At 36.5% G+C, this 18415-nt stretch overlaps 1 pseudogene; it reads right to left on the bottom strand.

The window, feature by feature from the left end:
* LOC115412262 (abl interactor 2-like) overlaps positions 1 to 18415 on the bottom strand; it is a 46228-nt pseudogene that overhangs the window by 8309 nt on the left and 19504 nt on the right.

Below are 18415 nucleotides of genomic sequence, written 5' to 3' on the forward strand. Positions count from 1 at the left end.
CTACTTAAGTCGGTGCAACATATTGATTAAAAAAAACCCTAATACTTCAGAAAATAAAAATAGAGTGAATATAAAATTACAAAAACTAAAAACCAGATAAGAAAATAGAATATAAAATTTTACAAAAAAGTACCATATTTTCTGGGACCCGCCCTCATGAAGGATTATTGGAGCGAGATACACAATGCCTTACAGGATATCTTCAAATGTGAAATACCCTCGAGAGTAAGACGATGTTTTCAGACACATACCTCAGGAACAGCCGAGAAGAGATAAACATTTAATGAATATTTTGCTGGTGGCCTGTAAAAAGACTATCACCAGGAAATAGCTATTACAGGAGAGCCCAACTTTAAATGGATGGATGGAAATCACAACATTTATAAAATGGAAAAGATAACAGCATTTGTTTATCACAAATTGGAGAAACTCGCTTCATACTGGGAAAACTGGGTCAACTATGTCACACCCTATAGGCCTGATTTTGTTTTTACAAATCAATGATTGTGTTGTATGGAAAATATCACTCCCTACTTGTACATAGTTTCTTCTTTTCTTCTTTTATTTGGTTATCTGCCTTTCTTTTCAGTGTTTGGACATAAAACAAAATTATTATTTTGGCATTTAGAGCAGACAACAGATGTATGATATATGTACATATAATGTAGCAGATGTGAATGTCTGATATTGAATGTCAAGAAAAAATACATTATATATATATTTTTTTACAGAAAGTAAAATAGAATACAACTAAGCGTAGAATACAAATAAAAATAGATATAAAATATAACACACAATATTAACAGTATGTACATCTATGAATTCAAGTCTATTAAATATAGCGCATTTATGTTTGGATAAATACTGAATAAATATTGACTAAATATTGCAATGTTATTGCACGGAAGAATATTGCATGACTTATTGCACAAGCTAAAGAGTTTGATGAGATCTGGATTTCTCTGCTGCTTCAGAGTTTGAGCTGAAAATAACTGCCGCTTCATTAGCTTTAGCGTTCTACATCCACACATTATTGAACCAGAGCAGCTTCAGCCTTAGAAGAGTTCAAATCAAACCTACATTTCAAATTTCATCTTCATGGAGCGGCAGAACACCTTATTTTCAATTAACTCCTTTATTAGACATTCACACAACTGTTAACAGAACTTTTCCCACATATTCTCAGCATAAATATATGTACCGTCTCTATTTTCACTCTTCTTATTTTAGAAAACTGTTTATAGTAGATGGTGAACAAGCACCTGATGAGCAGTTTAATGCCTGTCGTGATGGAAAACGAAATGGTTTTAGTGACCACATAGTTGTGTTTTTTCATCCAAACTGCACAAAAAAGATTTAAGTGGAGAAAAAATGAAGTCACAGAAGAGGAAGAAAATTCAGTGACAGCAAAGAGACTAGTTAGTAGATGCTGTTAGAGGGGAAGGATAGTATTCATTCAGCAGCGATGAAGCAAGTGAAGATGATTAATAAATATACAGGAAGAAATGACCTTTTAACATGTTTAACTAGTAGTTTCCCTGGTTAAGTTGACCATTAACTACATCTGATTATGTTCTACTGTCAAGGGAGGATAATTTCAGATCAGTCTCAGGTCTTTGTTTTACTTTCACTCTTATGGTGCCTTCAGGTGAGTTGGGAAGATGAAACTTTCCATTAGTGAATTTGGAATTACAAGCGCATTGTGTTCAAGTGCTTTTGTTGTCATAGTGAAATAAAAAATGGCTGACACACAATTTATGGTGACCTGCTACTTGGTTAAAACAGTTTTGGACGTGTTAATTCATCTGATAAAGCATTTTTTGGGGGATTTTTTTTTTTTTTTTTGCACGTTGTGTATGTAACATTGCAGTTCTGTGGTGCAATGTTGTTTATGCTGTTTGTCACTGATTTAGTTTTCTTACAGTTGCTTCCTATTATTACTATTATTCTCACTTTCTGACTTTATTATAATTATCATTTCCTGTGGGATGAATAAAGTTCTATCTAATCTAATCTATAAATTTGCAAAATCATCAGCTAACACAGGGTTTCTGGAGGTATCAGCAAATTTAATGCTTTTTAATGCCACTTTTAACAAATTTAACGCCCATGTCCAACTGCAGACACAGTTTTATATATAGTTTACCATCGATGGGCTTTAACCAGATTCTGAATAGTTCTTCCTCCAATCACTTCTGCTGAAACTTACATTTTCCCATTTTTCCGACATTTACTAATATTCCCTCCGCTCTTTCGCCACAGCATGAGCACGCTCACAGCACGTTGCATTCCAAGCATCTGGTGTTGTGACTTCATGCATCGCCAGTAAGCAATAGCCAATTAAAGGGTTCTGCCTGTCAGTCATCACACTATAGTTCCGATCAAAATTACTAAATGTTTATATAATAATAATATATATATAATAATAATCTAAATAAATCATGAATAACAATGCTTTTTCCATAAAGTGTATTTAATTTTTTAATGCACCTGGACATCGAATTTAATGCTTTTTAATGTCATTTAAGGCCTTAATTTTCATAAAATCTATTTAATTACTTTTAATGCTTTTTAATGACCTGCATAAACCCTGTAACAGCAGCAGAATGTTAAAACCATTGTTTATCATTGGTCATGAATCTCTCATTGCTCTCCACCATGTTGAAAAGGTCAAAGGTTACTTTCATCTCGTGTATCAAAATTGTTCCCCAGTTCTCCAGTGGAAAACGCAACGTGAGATGTGTCCAGTTGAATTTTCAAGTTCAGAACTAGCATTTACCATAATTCCCATAGCACTTGAAGGCAGCATTTATAGATGAGGCTGAGGGATGAAATACTGTTTGAATTATATCGCAGCTACATTAATGAGCATCGCCACTGAATGAAACAATAGAGGAAACACTGAATAGCAGCAGCAGAGGTCAGAAAATGAGAAAGCAAAGCAGCAAAGTAATGTTAATGTAAAAGGCAAAGAAAAAGTCATCAGCAAAGATCTGGGAAAATGTGATGGCAACTTCATTAGGGTCCAAATAAACAAATAAGTAGAAGTTCCTGTTTTTATTCTGTGAGTAGAAGAGGACTTCTTACTTCAGTTAAGTTTTGAATGGTGTTTTTGGCTGTTGTTTAGTTTTAGAACCAGATTGTTTTTGAGAAGCCGATCACAGATCCAAAATATTTGCTTGTGTTCAGTCACTGAACATACGGCAGATCAGATGGAAATATCACTAATATATGGGCACAGAAATAAGGAACACTGGCAGCCTGTCAAACACATCTGACATCCTATGAAATCAGGGGTGTCAAACATGCAGCTCGCGGGCCAAAACCAGCCCACCAAAGGTTCCAAACCGGCCCGTGGGACAAATTTGGGAAGTGCAAAAATGACAGTGATGATATTAACAATCAAGGACGTTGAAGTCATTTATGTTCAGGTTCCACATACAGACCAATATGATCTAATGTAAATAATAACATAATAACCTATAAATAATGACAAGTACAAATTTTCTTCCTGGTTTAATATGAAAAAACAAAATTACACTATGGAAATATTTAGATTTACAAACTATCCTTTAACAATAAATGTGAATAACATGAACAAATATCAACAATCTGAAATGTCTAAAAAAATTGTGTACATTTTACCAATATTCTGTCTGATACTAAATGTCTTGTGCGATCTGTAAGTTGTGTAAGCTGAGACAAAATATTGTAGAAATTGTTCTTATTTTAACTCCAAAATCTTAAGAATATTCTGTCTGTTATCAAATGTTTGTGTAACATTGTGTGTAATGCACATGCATAAATGATAAGTTGAGGCATTAGATTGTTAAAATTACACTTATTTTTTCTTATGAAATTTCAGTTTTTTCAGGTTTTTTATATCTTTTGTGAAAGGATAGTTTGTAAATGCAAATATTTGCATAATTTAATGTTTTTATTGCACTAAAACAAAGAGAAAAATTTGGAGTTGTCATTATTCATAGGTTATTATACAATTAATTTACTGGTCCGACCCACTAGAGGTCAAATTGGGCTGAACGACAATGAGTTTGACAGCCCTGGACTAAAAGAACAAACACAAACACACACAAATAGAAACGACTTGAAAGCAGAGGTTAAAGCACAGATGCGGCTCCGGCGGCTGTGTTCGGACGTCGACCGGGCTACCTGTACGTTCGGGGTCGATGGTTGAGGGTGGCGGTCCGGACCGGACTGGGCAGCTGCCCAGGGGCCATATTGTTTCTGGTGGGGCTGGACACATAATCATTTGGCACCACTGGAGGGCGCACCGGCTCCAGTGTCCTGTAGGGGGAGTTCTTCCTGTACATGCAAGAGGTAAGGGTTAACAGGGTTAAGAGGAGGCAGATCAGTTTCAGATGAAAACTCCAGAACCCTGCAGGAGGAGCACTTCCTGTTCACGACATCCAAGGTAATTCTTGAGCAGAACCTGCTGGTAATCCTTATTTAATGAAAAGTATTCTGGAAGGAATTGTGGGTAATGCAATTAAAGAGCCACAGGGGAGCGCTGTAGCTCACAACACTCCTTTAAGGTACAAGAGCCTACAGTGTATTTTAACATGAATATTTAAAGGTCAATGTGTATTTTTAGTGGATTAGACTTTGTTCAACATCAGAATTCATGAGCAGAATAAAGATTCCAGTCAGTAAATACATTTAGGATGAGGATCTTACCCTGAAAGCTGCACACAGATGGAGTGAAATCAACCTCTTAACAGCAAGATGTGTCTGCATTTATGACTAGATATGAGTTCCAGTTCTACAGGCAGAGCAAGTTTTTCTTTGTCTGGCACAATTCATACGTAATTCACGTAATTCAAAGACCATATGTACAGTTACAAATACATAGACAGGAATAAAGATTAAAAACATTAAAATGTGGAATTTGAAATAGAATAGTAAAAAGATTAAAATAGTTTAAATAAAAAGAGAAGAGTGTAAATAAAACCATTTCAAATTAAGCATATGAAGACCTAAATATAGATGTTTTCAGCTTGGACTTTAACATTGTCAGAGTTGTCATCAGAGACCATGTCAGATTTCAGCTGCATAAAACTGAAACCCTGCTTCTCCCTGTTTAGTCCTGACTCTGGGCACGAGCAGAAGGTGTCAGAGTCCAAGATGGTTCATATAACACCAGCATGTCAGCGCTGTTTTAAAGTCTACTCTCTGATTAAGTGTACAGGGTGTTCACAAAGTCACATTACAATCTAAAAAATGTATTACTAAAGCAACTGATGAGTTATGTTCACCAGATTTGTTCTATGGACTTAGTGGTTATCAAAGTTTTTAATCACTTTATGGGATCATGGAAACAAATCACTGGTCCATTTTTCTTCAACGAGTGATCAATTACTGCAAATGTTGACCTTTGACCTTTTGACTGAATGTGTGTCACCACAACTAGATGACCTTCAACCAACCATCATTTTCCAGGTAGATGGTTCACCACCACATTGGGTTCTGTATGTTGGTGGGTTCTACATCAAACATTTACACATCGGTGGATTGGAAGGGATGGTCCAATTCCCTAACCACCTCGTTCACTGGAAATGGAAATCACTGGCCTGGATTTCTGTCTATGGGGTTATGTTAAAGATATCGTGTATGGAACAAAGATACGGGACATCAACGACCTGAAGCCAACTCTCACTGATGCCATTGAAACTATTAATGAGGATATGATACAGCCAACATGGAAGCAAATGCAGTACCGTCTGGATGTGCTTCGTACAACTAATGGTACCCATATAGAAGTGGATTAAATAAGGCAAAAATAACCTTCAGTATCTACTTTTCATTTTGTAATAATTTCCACAGATTTGTCTATCCATTTGCTTTTGTAATAAATGTGTTAAATTGTAAAGAGACTTTATGGACACCCTGTATAAATATAACAAAATCTATACAGGAACAGAAGAGGAAGCACAGTTGGTTTGTGAGTGTGTGCAGTGACAGGAGGACATCGACTGTTAACTGCAGCTCCATGCCAAATAACTACTGTGTGTTTGTAGCTTCTGCACATTTGTTTGTGCTGACAGAGGGAAAGGAGGAGTCTGAAAGTTGACACAGCTTAAGTCCAACCAAGAGCTACACAGCGTCTGTCAAAGCTCCTAGAAATTATAATTTACCTCACAGAATACAGGTATCTAAATGGTTAACTCATAGATGCTCATGATTCTGTTTATATCTTTGCATTTCACAGCTTGTTTGACACTGTGCCACCTTCATCAGGGAAACAATCCTCCACCCAATTAAGATTCATTGTACAGAAACAGCCGGCTGATCAGCAGGTTACGCACAGTCTGACTCTGAACAGACAGGAAGCAGAAGGGAGCAGAAAGAACATTATGGTCAGCCAGTAAAATCCCAGCCAGCTGGCTCTGATGTGTCGCTCTACCTGGTTGCACCCCTCACGCAGTAATGTAATTACATATAACAAACACTGCAACCACGCAAAGCTCAGGGAAAAAACACATCTCATCTAAATTCTGAGTCAGTTTTCGTGCTTTTTTTTTCCAACCTGGTGTTTCCCATAAAAATGTCCCTATGGGCTGATCTGATGCTGTGGAGATTTTTGCAGAAATGAGGACTCGAATCATTGGGTTGGAAAGGAACGGAGCGTATTCGCAAGCCTCCATCTGGACATGTTTTGGGCATACAGTGTATAAAAAATGTAAAGTCTAAAGATATGAATCATTAAAAGTCACCATCAACATCTGTGATCTAGTAGAAACTGGAGAATAATTGTAGTGCTGCACTGTTCTGCTGTCTATTACATAACACCCAGGGAAGGGAACGTTCTTAAAAGGAGAGCTGAAGTGGCCGATGTGACCAGATACCATCCCAGTAGATTTAGAAAATATCCCTCAGTTCATCCAATTAGTAGCAATGAAAGGATGTTTTACAAACTATACACATCAGGGGAATTTGGCTTTTATAGTAGGGCTGCAATTAATGACTATTTCAGTAATCAACTAGTCAGATTATGAACTGCAAAAAAAATAATGGCTCTTATTTATATTTATTGCAGCAATAAACCACATTTTCTTTCTTTTAACCAGAACATTTGGTTCATAGAAATTAAAATGCATATCAAAGTTTCTTAACAAATATGAAACTATTAAAAGCGGCAATAAAATACTTTTTACCCCATTAAACAAAAGTGCATTTTGTGTATAACTATGATAGTGCCTGGCAAAGCTTGTTAAACAATTAAATACACAACAGTTGCAATCAGCAATAGAATAAAAATTATTCCTTAAAGAAAAGTGCATGACATCACAAACGACCTGTCAACTAATTCCTTCACACCGCTCCTTTTCAAATATGTTTTCTTTATGTTTTGGGTTTTAAATGTTGATATTTGAAATAAAATAAACAAACAAAATTTACTAGTCAAATGTCTGTCAATCGGTCAACTAATTGCTGCAGTCCTATTTTACAACAGAAGACGGTTAATATCAGGAACCTCATCTAGAATTACACAGGCTACAGATATGTTAAATATCAGTTTTATTTACTGTATATTTCCTAAAATAAACTACATGGTTGTAAATGGTGCTTTTGACTCTTGATGACTCAGAGTGTTTTGTTGTGTTTCTTTTGCTGTAGATCAGGGCTGTCAAAGTCATTTTAGTTCAAGGGCCACATTCAGCCCAATGTGGTTTCAAGTGGACTGGACCAGTAAAAGAATAACATAACAACCTATAAATAATAATCCAAATTTTTATCTCTGTTTTAATGTGGAAAAAAAGTAAAATTACAGTGCATTATAAAAATGTGAATAACCTGAACAACCATGGGACAATGTGAAATCTTTTCAGAAAAATTTCAACAATATTATACTCCCGGTTATTATTTACACAACTCACAGTGGATCTACAAATACACAAAACATTTAGTAATAGCCAGAATATTGATAAATTGCACTTATTTTTCTTAAGACATTTCAAGTTATTCATATTCAGGTTATTCAGATTTTATTGTGAAAGAATATTTTGTAAATGTAAATATTGTCATAAAGTAATTTAACTTTTTTCACATTAAACCAAGAAAATTTGTAGTTGTCATTATTTATAGGTTTTTTTTGCTAGTGATTTATTTGACATCATACTGGTCTGGATGTGGAACCTGAACTAAAACGAATTCAACACCCTTGACTTGTGTAATTTTTACATTTCACAAATTGATCCCACGGGCCAGATTGGACCCTTTGGCAGGCCAGTTTAGGCCCACAGGCCGTATGTTTGACACCCCCACTGTAGATTCAACGTGTCCCTCTGTTCTGAGGCTACGTTTACACGGCAACGCTACAATCCAATTCCGCAAAGATTTCTCCTTTGCGTTTTAAAATCATTCCGCGTTAAGACGAAGCCGCTATGATAACGATCTGCGTTAACACGAGTCCGCGAGGACGGCTGAATACGCTGTAGTGGCCATGCCACACCAGTAGCTGGCGATGTAGAGCTGTAGTGAAACAGTGGCGGTAAAACACGCGCCTGCGCACAAACGATTTCCGGTTTAGACAGCCTTTAAATGAGAAGAAGAAGAATAGGCGGACAACACTATTTACAAACAACAATGGCGAGTGGTAGAACGAAGACGCAGGACTTCTTTGTCTGGACAGATGAGCTGAGCACAGTTAGCAGCACGTATGTTGTTCTGAAACTGGCCATTGTTGTTGTGGTTGTTCCTTCTTTTTCTGCAGCTTTATTGTGTCATAGAGGCTGGCAAACCAGCTCGGAGGCGCATTACCGCCACCAACTGGCCTGGAGTGGGTTAACTGGCGGTTCTTGGCTGCGCGCGCATGCGGTGACGTCATATTTTACCCCGGAACGCTCCGACTCGCGTTAACACGGAGCTGGAATGCGGAGCGTATCGATAACGCTCCACCCTGGACCCTGGTATCGAAAGTTTCCGGATTCAGGCACTCTAGGCACCGTTTCCATGTTAACAGAAGGCTAATCCGCAATGAAATCTTCCCGGAGTCGACTGAATCCGACGCCGTGTAAACGGCCCCTGAATCTCAACAGAACACAAACCACACTGATCCGGTCCTATCCAGCTTTCAGAATCCTCCTCATTAATGTAAAAGGCTGCTTTTCTTCAGGTGTAACATTCAAGGATCAGTGTTTTTTTTAGTGTCTTGTAACCAAATGAATACCCCACCCCTCACCCTCCCGTATGGCAGCCTCTAAACCAGCTCATGTTAGAAGAGGTCTGAGAGTGTCTTTTTGGATTAGGGGACAATAAGGTCTGCAAACACCAGAGCCATGGTGGATAAATGTCACTGAAGTGCACAATATTCACCCATGAATATTTTTGCTAGATCATTCTCATGCCTCAGGTGTGAAAAGACCTTAAAGCTGCATTTCTTATGTTTTTTCAACGTCACTGGGCATATTGTGATTCAACTGGTCTGAGAGGATGTGAGACCTCTGTGTCTACTCTGTGTCTGCCATTTCATGATGTAGAAAATCTACACTGTGATGCAGATTTGGACACAGATGTTGTCTGATCAGGGGTTTTTCAGACATGTAGGAAGGTTAAACACAAGACTGACAACTGTAATTACTCATCAGATTCCATCAGACACAGCCTGAATGTGGCTCTACTGCTCTACTCCACGTCATGAACTGGAAGTTTGACCACAAAACAACGTCAGGTTCATCTATCTTTATATTTAGTCTGTTGATTTGGACAGAGAAGAAACTGCAGAAGGAAGGTGTTTATTTTCTCCTGTTTTTTAGCTCCTGTTGCTTTAATTCTGGTCTAAACTCCATCACAGTGGATGACAGTGATGAACCTTAACACTGGATAAGACCCTCCAAAAACAGGGAGAAAGAAAAAGTCTGTTCTGGGCCAAAACCATGGAGACACATGATGAAGTGTGTAAATAAAAATAGTTCCAATGTCCCTGTATCCCAGCATCGTGTTTTATCAAGAATCAATCCCCAGTTGAATGTGTGAGGTTGTCAGGTTCTGTTTCTATGTTCCAGTCCTGTGGTCTGGATACAGGAGATCAATCTCCCAATAGAAGTGGGCGGTACTTTCACTGGAGGAGAACTCAACTAATTCAATCAAAGGCCACATATAACTTCTATCAGTGATCAGTAGGAACTATATTGATATCTGTAACCATTTACATGTTATAAACCATCAAAATAGAGACCGTTATAAGTAAAGGGACATATTTAATATTTCAAAAATTTGTCAAAAATTCAAAAATCTAAATTTCTCAAAACTGTGAACTTTGTAGACATTATCCCAAGGGAGATATATATATATATATATATATATATATATATATATATATATAAGAAAAAGTTTTGGAGAAGATTTCTGATATGTGGACACTAGTGACCTTGACTTTGAGCCTTCAAGGTCAAAGGTCATGGACCCAAATGAAAGTCCATATATGACTTCCTATCAGTGCTCAATAGTAACTATGTTGATATCTGTAACCATTTCCATGTTATAAACCATCAAAATATGGACCATTAGAAGTAAAGACACATTTTTAATATTTAAAAAATTCAAAATTCAAAAATCTAAATTTCTCAAAACTGTGGGCAAACTGTGTAAATATTGTCCCAAGGAAGACACATAAAATTTTAAATGAACCCAGTCCCAGTCTGCAGTGTGTGGTGTGTTCCTGTATGTTCAGCTAATGCTGGGTTAAAGGCAGAGGCTCTACTTCAGTGTGTGTTGCATATCCACAAATACAATTTAGTGACAAACAAAGTTTCTTCTGAGAAAAATTACCCAAAGACTACATGATTACAGTTGGTCCTGAGTGGACTTTTTACGCAAGTTTTGTCTTTAAGATCCATTGGGTGTTGCTTGTTTAATAACTGCACTAGCTAGCACATATGGTAATAATAATGATCTAACGTGATGTAATATTATCTACCTTTCATTGAAAAACATTCAGTTTTCTTATGAAAAGACCCTCAAAACTCCACCAGTGTGTAAAAGCCTTCCACACATGAGGAAAACTATAATAATCTAAGATTACGGGAAAATGAGTGTACATTTTTACTCAAATAAGATCAAATTTTCTTTCCATGACTACATGAGCCCCTGCTGGGGCCACAACATCTAAGCACTCAAGAAACCAAGGGAAATACCTGGAAGATTACATTACATGACAATTCCACCCACCCATGTTCAGTGACAGACTGATTCCACCCCAATGCACCACTGAACGACACATGAAATCATTCCTGCCTGTGACCATCAGACTGTTTAATCCTACCTTATAACCTCATAATTATAATTACACACAATATTTTTGCACATTTATTTATCTACTCTTCTTTTAATTATCCTACTGATAATATTTGTCATGTGCATATTGTAAAACATGCTGTTGTAGCTGTGTTTAATAGAGTGTTTAATCCATATATTTGGTATATATGTTTACTAGTGTGTTGACCCGTGGGGAATCACAGGTTCTAGATCCTCTGATCCAGTTCATTCCTTTACTTTCTTGGTAAATTCCACTGGCATTTTCAGTTGAATAACCTCTCAGCTGGCATGTCTGTTTCTGCACATTTGACACCATGGCAATATGGCCCTATTGTTTATCTGTTGCTAGGTAACCCACTTCAATGATGATTCTATGATTCTTGGCATAGCAACGTCATTGTAAAGCTATCGTATTCCAAAGTTACTAATATGTCCCAAAATATTGGTCCTATCAACCTGCCGTTTTCACTAGTCTCTTCCTTGACCATAAATACATAAGTATGACAAACTGCAGCAGTCAGCTCTGTACGGATTTTGTGAGATGCCCAAGACATACCCACAGAGTCCACTTCCCTTTTATAATATAGATTACCTCACCTGTAGTACAGAGCTTTTTTGTGTATTTTAGCAGTTTTGTAGTACTTTAGTAGTATATGTATATTTAATATTTTATCTTGTAGCTTTCGTACATTGCTTACATTTTTTTTTAGCATTTCTGTGATATTGTCTGTGATATTTTCTTTACAGTTCTTTTTTGCACTAACTGCTTTCACTGCTAAACAGAACAGAGCTGCTAAACAAATTTTCATTGTTTCTGAGTTACAATAAAGATCTATTCTATTCTATTTGATACGATTCAATTACATATCTCTCACCATATATATACACACACACACACACACACACACACACACATATATATATAGATATAGATATATAGAGATTTTTCCTACTACTTTTCATTATACTTGCACAGAGGAACTGTGACACACAATAGTTTCCCCCGGGATTAATAAAATATTCTGACTCTGATTGTGATTCTATTTCTGATGAGACGCCCCCAGATCTTTCAAACTGAACCTCTAGGATGTAATAAAGCTGAATTTCTAGGTCCTGAAGCACAACTCTGAGCAGGATTCTGAGAATATAAGAGACTGAAAAGACCAGAGACTTTAAGAATGAGAAGAAAAATTAAAATTTCAATAAGCAGCGGGAGGGAAGGAGCGACTCTGAGTGACCTAGATGTTTGAGGAGAGAGAACACAACATGCTTTCACAACGCATGACGTTATTCCTCTGAGCGCCGACTTTCAGCGTGTGATGTCATCTCCCTCTGCCAGGTCAAATCTGGAATAAGGCTGATGCAGTGACACTGGGCCTTAGGAATCAGACGACAGGATGCTCACATGACTTACATCCACGTTACACATGTTCATGTGAGCCAACGTGGAAGACCATTCACCGTTTTACAATCCATGCCAGCAGCAGATAGCACTGGACTTTTAAACTGGAGTCGCTTACTTTCAAGGAGAATTACACATTAAAATACATTTCAGACAGACAATTTGATCTTCAGTTCTAAATGTCAACAGTGACCCAAGTGATTTATCCATTTCAGTACAACGTATTTGTAATTTCTGTAAAAATACATTGTTTCTATATAACAGGGTGTCAAATTCATTTTAGTTCAGGGGCCACATTCAGCCCAATTCCACCTCCAGCAGGATGAAGAAATAGCATTACAACACATACATAATGAGGACTTCAAATTTTCGTTTTAGTGCAAATAAAAAAAAAAAAAAGGAAATATCCTTTCACAAAACCATTTGAATAACCTTAAAAACCTTAAATTTCTCAATAAAAATAAGTCCAATTTTAACAATATTATGCCTCAAATTATCATTAATACAAGTGCATTACAACTTACAGATACAGTGGATCTACAAAGGCACAAAACATTAAGTAACACGCAGAATATTATAAAAAGTTTGGAAAGTTTAAAATTAATCCTGCAGGCCACATTTGAACCTTTGGCAGTCTGCTTTTGGCCTGTGGGCCGTATGTTTGACACCTCTGATACATAGCTAACGAGTCTTCTACTCTTACGTAAATATGTATATAGCCTGTTGAGTTTTATTACTTACTATTATTGTTATTTACATTGTTTGTCTTTTGCAGTATCTTTCTGCTGCATATTTTTTTCTTGCACTTTATTCTGTTGCTGCCTTGAGCAGTAAATTTCCTTGTGTGGGATCAATAAAGTCTAGTCTAGGCTAATCTAATCTAATCTAATCTAATCTAATCTAATCTAATCTAATCTAATCTAATCTAAGAATTATAATAAAGTAAAAAAAATAGTACATTTCCAACAGTGTTTCAGGGGGAAGGTTTTATTAAACCACTAATCTGTTATCTGCATTTATCTGTTAAATTTAACTTTTATTTTATCTTGGAATATATTACGGTGAATGCCTTGTGTGCAGTATAACTGAGAGAAGATGACAAATAGTAATGATAAAAGCAACTGACCTAAAACCTAACAAATAAGAATCGGTTGTTGTTACACTCAGAACATGGGAAATCAGTGGCGATAAAAGCAAAATAAACAAAGCAATAAAACAATTAAAACCAATAAAAATAAAATAAAAAATAATTTAACCATCTGTTCTATCGACCTCTAGATTTTCCTGCCTTTCACTGATATTTACAACAAATGTGAGGAACAGACTATTCAGCCGTTCAAGAGAAATAAAACAGCACAACAAAGACGAGTGAAAAGAATAAAGTGACATGACAAAAGTCACAGGTGTGTATTTGTGTGTACATACCCTAAGATGCCTTTTCCTGCCTTGGGTGGGCTTGGTGGTTTCTGGGTGGGAGGGTTAGACCGGGACAGACTGCCGCCAAGCTTCATGTTTGGCTGTCCGTTAACCTGCACAAACAGACGTTTTATCCATGCTTTATTTCCGTAGGTAGAGGAACCACAGATGTTTACCTGCTCAGTTAAGTCAGTTTGGCTTAAAGGTTTGTACTATTATTACTTGGTTTTCCAGAGGGTTTAGGTCAGGGTATGTCCAGCTCACTTTATTTCAGGTTCCACTTACAGACCAATAAGATCTAAAGTGGGTCGGACCAGTTTAATAATAACATACTAATATATAAATAATGGCAACTCCAAACTTTTTTGAGGTGAATGACATGAACAACCATGAACAAACTAAAAAGTATTAACATTTACAAACTATCCGAATAAAAAAAGATGTGAATAACCTGAAAAATATGACATTTCTTGAGAAAAATAAGTGCAATTTTAACAATATAATGCCTCAACTATAATCATTTACACATGTTCATTATGGAAAGGGAGTCCTCTGAACACCATGGGAAACCCTGTACTGTTCACATCAGTCCAGTTCAGCGGTAAGCTACACATGGGCTGGTTTTAAAGCCCCTGTGAGAAATATGTTTTTATGTGATCACTGCATTGTGATGGAATGAGTTCATCAGAACCAGCACGGAAGGACTGAGACATTACTGATGAAGTCACGGAAGAATAACAACAATAATAAAAATAATTTGTCAGATGTACTGAATAACAGGACAGAAACACCAAAGATCTGTCTATGTTTATTTTTGTTATGAAACACATCAGAGCATAAACACTGACATAACTCTAATTTAAGTTGAAAAACAATAGATTAAGATGATTAAGATTTTTTTTGGTCTCATAATTGGATGTTTCATGTTTATGTTTATGTTTATGCATTTGGCAGACGCTTTTTTCCAAAGCGACTTACAGGGGAAAACCAACAGTACATACAGTACAGTACAGTTCATATACAGTATGTGGACAAGCTGAATTCAGGTGTTTCTTTTCTAACGGGGGTCTGTGATACAAAACAATAATGACTAATGTCAGAATATAGTTTTATATTGGGATAAATATCATTGCATTGGTTAGTTTGGTTTAAATTGTTATCTTTGCTTCCAAAATGACTCAGAGATGTTTTTTTACATCTAAAATCAGTTTTATATCTTAAATCATCATGAACAGGACATCTTATAGCTGTAGACATGATGTGTCCCCATTTTTGTCCATTTAGTTTAAAAACATCAATAAAAAGTAGAAAATTATTATTTACAGTCAGAGCACGAAAAATCATTTTGAAATTTAGAGGTAGAACTTTTAAAATCAGTCATGGATTAAAAAATAAATAAATGTTGAGAGAAATGAAGTAAAAACCATCTCTGAGGCATTTTGGAAACAACGATAACAATTTAAAACAAACTAATAAATGCAATGATATTTATCCCAATATAAAACTATAATGAGACATTAGTCATTATTGTTTTGTATCCCAGACCCCTGTTAGAGAAGAAAGACCTGAATTCAACGTGTCCACATACTTTTGTCCACATAGTGTAACTCTAATTAAAGTATGTTTTTTTTTTTTAGTTTAATATGTTGTACACATACAACTGGCGAAGATCTATGATATTTCATATATCATCAGTGGTGGTGAAAAAAGCCAAGTATGACATCATCCTCAGTTTTAGACCTGTTTACCTGAGGCTTTAACATTTGCTAATTTTAACCAGTGAACAGTGTTTGGTAAAGATTCACAATCACATTCACAGTGAAAACATCAACCTCTAAAAATATCCCAGCAGTAGGAGCAGCTACGGGTCTGAAAGCAACTTAACATCACATGTATTATTAGTACAGGTGTTTTGTGTACTCTTACCTTGAACCTTAACAACCACTTAACACGGCAATGAAAGCGATGGAAAGAGGAGGAAGTAGAGGAGATAGGTTAGTATCTGCAACAGCATCATGCAAACAACATCAGCCACTGGAAACAAAAAGCAGGAGCAGAGAAACAGTACAATGAGTTGAACAGCTACAGCCAGAAACAAGTCAGAGGGGATGATGGGATGCTGCTCACAGTGAGGACGGGAGAAATGTCAAGCAGCACTTCTACACAGTAAATGAGAGTTCTGAAAACACCACATGGATAAAAGCAGGACCAATGGCCCTGAAGCTCACCGGTATGTTCTATCAAGAGTCAATAACAATAACAATCCTGTGGTCTGGATGCAGAAGATCAATCTCCCAATAGACGTGGGCGGTGCTTTCACTGGAGGAGAACTCAACTAATTCAACCAGTGATCAATAGGAACTAGATTGATATCTGTAACTATTTACATGTTACAAACCATCAAAATATGGATCATTATAACTAAAGGTTAATTTTTAATATTTCAAAAGAATTAATCAAATATTAAAAAAAAAAAAATTCTCAAAATTGTGAATAAACTTTTGAGACATTGTCCCAAGGAAGATACAAATAAAATTCGAAAAGAATCCAACCAGTAGTTTCGCAGAACAAGATTGTTGATTAGTGACCCTAAGTTTGACCCTTCAAGGTCACTCTGGGTCAAAGGTCATGGACCCAAATGAAAGTCCATATATGACTTTCTATCAGTACTCAATAGTAACTATATTGATATCTGTAACCATCAAAATATGGCCCATTATAAGTAAAGGCAAATTTTGAATGTTTCAAAAATTCATCAAAAACTTAAAAAGCTAAATTTCTCAAAACTGTGAACAAACGTCCTAGACATTATAGGAAGGAAATTTGAAATGAATCCAACCAGTAGTTTCGTTGGAGAAGATGTTTGAAGAAATTGCTAACGATGATGAAGACCCTTGACACATCGGCCGGTGAACTAATAAAACTACTCGTCCTACAAATGTCTACTACACAGAGCTATGATGACTATGAACAATTGGAGTTAGTTTGTTCTTTCCAAATCTTTTCTAATCATGATTCCCACCTTGACACCGTGTCCGATGTCGTCCAGGACGTTGTAGTCGATGGGTTTCCTGATGTAACGCACCGGCCTCTCGGGGTTGGCTGGGGCGACAATTTTATGTGAGCGACATGTGTTCTTATTGGTGGTCAGGATGCCGATCTCTCGCCTCGCCACCTTTTCCTTGTGGATGTCAACTGTCTGAAAGGAAACAGAAAGGAGGATTAACGACATGTGTCTGAAGAGTGTATTTTAACCCTATAACTCCTGACGTGTCTGTGGTGAACATTCTGAACATATGATTTATTTTAAACATTCATAAAAATTCAACCCTTTCCTCAGTGGAAAAAACTTCAGAACATGCTGATAGAATAGACCTTGTTCTTTCCATAGATATCTGAGCATGCTCAGTACATCCCCCGTCGCTTGTGGAACAGGGGGTAAAACAGAGCAGTGAGTGAGACCGACTCATTATAAAAATAGACGGTTTGAGCTTTTATTTTTCTTTTTACACCATTTTCCTTGATGTATTTTGTTTTTAGGGTGGTTTTCAGTGTTGTGGTGATTTTCCTTTATTTTCTTTCACTGTGTTTTTACTGAGTTTTGACCATGTAACTGCTTTTTGGAGTTCAACCAGGTGCCAAAAAGCAGGTGGACTGATTTAAAAGAAGAGCCCCAAAACAAAGACATCTGTTATTTATTCCAATATAAAACTATGTCATGACATTTGTCAGTACTGTTTTGTATCCCTGACCCATTAGAAAAAAAAACACTTGAATTCAATGTGTCCACATACTTTTGTCCATATAGTGTATCAGCCCTTATCGGTCGACCTGTATTATCTATTCACTAACTCTACATGATGGCAGCTCCATATGAGCTATGGGTCAATTATGGTCCAGCAACACCACTAAACTACTGTGAAGTCTTTATCAGAAATTGAGAAGTTGTCGACTGCGTGTCACAAATCCTTTAAAAATAACTAACTTGCCTTTAATTTATGACAAGACTGCACTTATACATCACGATAATTTATATGTGTGAAAATCTTCCAGAGAAGCTTTTACACGTTGCTGGGGTGTAAAAAATTAAATGTGTCAAAAATTAATAATATGCTGTTTGTGACAGTGATAAAGTAAACAGAAAGAGACTTTGTAAATAATATGGATGTGGACAAATAATGACTGAAAAGGACACAAATGTCAGCATGCCATGTGTGATCTGATGGTTTCTCAAAGTCTCAGCTGTAACATCAGCTGCTTAGAATCAATGACGTTTACTTGGGAAGTGGTTATGGGTCTGTAGTTCTGCTCAGGACAACCTTC

Source organism: Sphaeramia orbicularis, chromosome 21, assembly GCF_902148855.1.
Source record: "Sphaeramia orbicularis chromosome 21, fSphaOr1.1, whole genome shotgun sequence".
Taxonomy (NCBI): Eukaryota; Metazoa; Chordata; class Actinopteri; order Kurtiformes; family Apogonidae; genus Sphaeramia; species Sphaeramia orbicularis.